Genomic DNA, 5,462 nt, shown 5'->3' on the forward strand with positions numbered 1-5,462 from the left:
AGGCGACCTCCTACTCTGATCAGCTGAGTCTCGTTGTCAAGTTCATGGGCCAGTGTCTTTAGCCGACTGTTTCTGGGAAATGATTGACCCGCCTTTAACTGCTCTAGTTCAGAAGGGAAACACTCTTCCTGAGCTTGCTGTAGAACACTGATTTCAGCCGTCTTGTAGTCATCAGCTGTCGGAATGCCTGCCGCCCCATGACAGGCCCTGGACTCCTGTAGCTCTTTAAAAGTCTTATACTGGCTGATGTCAGGGTATGACAAGGTGGCTGTGAAGCAGGTAAGGAGGCAGGGAACTGTTTTACAAAGCTCGTCTTCATCTGCAGCCACAGGGTGTTGGATTTTTCCGGCCACAGATTTGGAGGATCTTTGAGAAAGGATGGCCCTTGGTACCAATGGCTATCTGGTCCCAGCCTACATAGGCTTTTCCCCCGTGATATATCATCTGCTGGGTTATGAATTGATGGAACATAACGCCATGTGTGCTGGTCTGTAATGTCCTGGATCTCGGCGACTCTGGTTCCAACAAACACTTTAAATCGGCAAGAGTCTGAATGCAGCCAAGTGAGAACTGTGGTGGAGTCAGTCCACAGAGTGAGTTGGTGTATGGGAAGGTTCAGTTCTGTTCTGACTACTTTAGCAAGCTGTGCCCCAGTCAGTGCAGCACAGAGTTCCAGACGAGGGATCGATTGCTGTTTTTTGGGTGCCACTCGTGATCTGGCTGTGAGGAAGGCCACCTTGATCTTCTGTGCGGAGGTAAGCGACTGAGCCATAAGCACGCTCAGAGGCGTCACAAAAGATGTGTACCTCTCGCTGACTCATGTCTGTATCTCTGATTGGGCTGGTGTAACACCTTGGAAAGACAATGTCTCTTTTCTTATTCCAAAGGCGCTGCACTATGAGCTTGGCTCTGGTAGTGAAGGGAATGAGATAGCCCAGGGGGTCATACTGACTTTCTGTACCACAATTCTGTAAATGCTGCGCATGGTAGTCTCAGTGTTTAGTATGGGACGGTACTTATAGGAAAGCGTGTCCGTTTGGTGATTCCAGAGGAGCCCCAGGGTAGATTCTTGGGTGTTGCTCTGCCCTTGTGAAATCCAAAGTTCAGTGCCATCTGATCTGGCCTCAGGAGGTAAATGGCTTATGGTGGAGAATTGGTTGCTGGACAACTGCCTCAGGTCGAAACCTCCTCCAGCCAATAAGCTCCGGAGTTTGTCAACATGACTCTTGCCTGCTTCCACTGAGGTGAAACTCTGCAGACAGTTATCTATATAGAAAGACTTCAGGATAGAATGGCGGACGTCTTCCTCAGGTTGGCTATTGTCCAGGATGTGTTTTTGTAATGCAAATATGGCACAGCAAGGGCTGCATGTGCTGCCGAAGGGGAGAACCTGCCATTCATAAACATTGGGTGGATCCTGTGGATTTAGATCCCTCCAGAGGAATCGCAGAAGAGGCCTGTCTTCGGGAAGCAATCTGGTGGAACATCCCCCGGATATCACTGCTGATAGCAGCTGAATGCTCTCTGAACCTGAGCAGCACTGCAAGAAGAGATGGGCCTAACACAGGACCAGGTAGCAAAAGCTTGTTAAGGTTTTGACCCTGATATTGAAACGAGCAATTAAATACAACCCTGTTCTTCCCGTTGTGTTGGACTAGGTGATGGGGAATGTACCAGTTGTTGGTTGGGCATTCTTCGGCACTTAGTTCCACCTTGACTGCATAACCTGCCCGCTCTAGTTTCTGAATCTCTGCTGTGTAAGCAGCTGCTTGCTCTGGATCTTTGGCCAGCCTTCTCTCTATGGCTCGCAGATGAGGGAGAACAGCATTTTGGGGAGCCTTAAGGTCTGGCATGTCCTTAACGTGCAAAAGTGGGGTTGCATAGCGCTTGACGCCATCCACCTCTACTCTCACTGTCTTGCTCTCCAGAATTTTCACTGCTTCCTGATCTTGTCTGGATCTTGTGCTCATCTTTTCACTTTGCCAGGGAAGCACGTCCATCTGCCAAAGTCTCTCCACTTGTCTGAGAAGATCAGTTTCTGGTAGTGCCATTGAGGTGAAAAGACACTGTTGTTCAGTGACCTCATGTTGCAGGTGTTGTACAGGACCCTGCAAAGTCCAGCCAAGACGAGTCTTGATAGCTGCTGGTCCCCCTGGGGGGCCTAGGCGTAATGAGGTGGGGGTAGTCTGATCCGATGAGCAGGACAGGGCGAGCTGCCTCTAAATGGCAGGTGGTGGTATTTCTCCCTCAAACGCTTAACCGGGTGTGTGTGTTCAGCAAGACTTAGCTGCTGGGCTGTGAATGCACCCTTTATGTGATACAGTTTGCTGGGCTGAGACAGGGGGGAGATGTGAAATGACACTGATGCACCCGTGAGCATTTGTAATTCCTGCCTAACTGTGCGAAGTGGAAGATCTTCTGGCTGACCTTTTAGGCCCAGCTGTTGAGCAGCATTGTGCAAAAGAATGGTCCTTTCCGATCCATCATCTAAGATGGCATAAGCTTTCATCTTGTGTGCCCCGTTTCGGACAATGACCTTGACGATCTTCAGAAGAACCTTTCGGCTGGCAGGAGGCTTACGAATGAGAAGTATCTCGTTCATAGTGTTGAGGAGACAGGCATTAGCAGAAGTAACTTCATTTGGGTTAGTCTTTGGGAGGTCTGCACTCCTGGGATTAATGTCATGAAGGACCAGCAGGTGACGGCTATTACACTGTTTGCAGCGCGTTCTCAGATTGCACTCTGAAACTTGGTGATTCCTCCCACAGCGGCAGCATCTGTCGCAGTCTTTGATCCAGTTTCGTTTCTGGTCAACGGTAAGCTGCTTAAAGTTGTTGCAATTGTTGAGGGAGTGTTTGTGGTGGTCACAGTAAGGGGTTAAAGCAGGTTTGTTGGCTGCAAGTGTCATCTTTGTCGGTGGAGGTGCTTTCTCTGTGCCAAGCAGAATGGTGGCACTTTTAGCTGATGGCTTAGAGTCTCTGATTACCTCTCGTGTTCGTGCTGGATATCCACGATGAATGGCTCCTACGAACCTTGATGTGTCCTCCTGCACTTGAATTTCATACTCTAGCTACTCTGACAGATCAAGAAGGGTGGGAATTGGCACTTGGTGTGGATGTGCAAAGCGCCGGAAATTTGACCTGAGGTCGTGCGGCAGCTTCCCCAGGAGCCGGGAGACATGTGAGCCACACTGCAACTCAAAGGTGCCATTCCTTCCTAGTTGCTCTAGCATGCCAACGAGGGAACGAACCTTGAGGGCGAAGAGTCGGAATGCTTTAATGTCCCCACTGGCTATGTTTGGACCATCCATGAGCTCTGCTATGCGTTGCAACGCGAGCTGATGCGAGCTGATGCGTATTGCTGATCCAGTGCTGCCATGGTCTTTGTGAAGGGTTGTTGGGAATGACTGTATGAATCAGCAATAAGCAGGGCCTCCTCTAGTTTGAGGTGATCGGTGAGTATTTGGAATTTGAATCTCTCTGTGGCTGTAGCTGGCAGAATGTTCTCCAGAGCTGTCTTGAGCCGCGAGAATTCTCTAGGGTTCGGGAGTAACTGGGCTGGATGCTCTGCATGGCAGGTGAGAGCGTCGGGCAGATTCAAAGGTTGGAGGGCCTGCGGTCTCTAGTTCGCCTGATGCATAACGACTTAGTCTGTAAGGCGTCTCAGTTCTAGAGTAATAGGTTCTTTCCTCCCGTGAATGTTCAGAGTTTGATGCGTGGTACGGGGAGTGCGGCTTTGCTCTAGGGACAGCTATTGTAGCTAGGAATGCCTCAGAACTGTGCTCAGATAATGCTAAAAATGTGTTAATTTAACCCTAAAGGGCAGGTCACAAGGACCAGGATTCAGAAGCGCTCCTCTAGACTTGAAATTTCTACGGACATGGCAATGGTTGTGAGATGACGTCACACTCATCAGTGTCTTTGTAAAAACGCATGGTCAACATCTACTCCACACTTTTTTTTGCATTTTTTAATTCTGCTAAAAGGGCACAGTTTGATGTTTGGGTGTGTGATTTTGAAAAACAAAAAAGTTATTTCAATATTTTAAGGGATTTTTCTATAATGATACTTACAGGATGTTTTGCTGATCGTGTTTTTGTGCTGGTCTTGGCTTGTTTAGGATCAATAAATGTGACACTAAAACCACCAGTAGGTGGCATAAAGTCCCTGTCTTAATGAGTGATGCATTGAATCGTTCATTCAACCCACTGAGTGATTGACTGTGGCTGCGTTCGAAACCGCATACTCAATGAGTAGGTACTTAATTTCAATAAGTACTTACTTATCGAGCGCTAAAAGAGTACGTACTCTACAGCCAAATCTCGTTAAGTATGAATGCGATCCGGACATCATCCACCATGTTGACATTATCATGTGATCTACGACATTATAACAAGCGCAACAGATACGAGCGACAGGTTTAATTCATCTCTCTGTAAATGTTTTGATGTTGATGAAATTTGTGGTCTTGTTGATGAAACAGCTGCCCTTTTATTGTGACTGTAGTATAACCAATACATTTTGGGTTGGTTTAAGTTTTTATATTTTTAACTCTACTAATATGACCCACAGTTTAATCCTTAAAGATATTATTTTTTATTACGAAAACTCAAAATCGTTATCTCTTGAACATGTTATTCATTTCTTTATTTTATGTGTAAAATTGTTCATCTACACGCAAAACTGGCTTAAATCTCCTTTATTTTCCTCTTTTTCTTGTTGAATTGATCTCGTTTAATCCCTGAGGCTTATAGATAACAAAACAACAAATGTAATTTTTTGATGCATTATGGTTATATGAAGATTATGATTATTCAAATATATTTAAGCCTTTTTCTGTGTATATAATCTCATACTATGATGTACGCAAACCCATTATAGTTATGTTTACCGTTTCTTGTCATTATGATTGTTCATTGTTAAAGATACCATCTTTCCCTGAGCTTGTATGTAATTATAAGTTCTGCAGTAATAATAATAAAAAGAAGATAAGAGGGACAGGTGCACTAACACCTCATAGCATCAGTAACTCCACAACACTATCTAGTAGTTTTACATTTTAACAGCACAATGTCATTTGATTTCTGTATTAGAAGTAACAAAATTATCTTACTTTATATTTTTGTTTCAGGTTTTCCCTTTTTTCCACAAATCCCGCCGTCACCTTTCCTTGCAGGTCCTGCTCCACCACAAAAGCTCTGCAGCAAAGGCACAGAAATCAAGAATCAGAAAAGCACTGTAATAGCTCTGTTATCAAGAATCAGAAAAGTGCTGTGATAACTCTGTTTGAAATTACAACAATTAAAATAAACTACAACTTAAGATTTAAAAGATGTTTTATTCATTTCTGTAGTATACTCACTCAAGCCTTTGATGGCAGCATTCCTTCATCAGTCACTCTTCAGCAGATAAACACACGTGTCTCATCTGTCCCTGTAACATCCAGACACGAGTCAGTCACCT

The 5,462-nt window shown here is 45.3% G+C and overlaps 1 long non-coding RNA gene across 1 annotated transcript; it reads right to left on the minus strand.

Annotated features, from left to right (window-relative positions):
- Window positions 1-6: 6 nt before the first annotated feature.
- Window positions 7-5,396, minus strand: LOC107663487 (uncharacterized). The gene is made up of 3 exons (XR_001631336.1): window positions 5,362-5,396; window positions 5,113-5,195; window positions 7-515 (listed from the first exon to the last, which is right to left on the minus strand). It is a non-coding gene; the product is annotated as an uncharacterized LOC107663487 (long non-coding RNA).
- Between the last annotated feature and the right edge of the window lie 66 nt (window positions 5,397-5,462).

This window comes from Sinocyclocheilus anshuiensis, unplaced genomic scaffold (assembly GCF_001515605.1).
Source record: "Sinocyclocheilus anshuiensis isolate Anshui unplaced genomic scaffold, SAMN03320099.WGS_v1.1 scaffold12153, whole genome shotgun sequence".
In the NCBI taxonomy this organism is placed as follows: Eukaryota; Metazoa; Chordata; class Actinopteri; order Cypriniformes; family Cyprinidae; genus Sinocyclocheilus; species Sinocyclocheilus anshuiensis.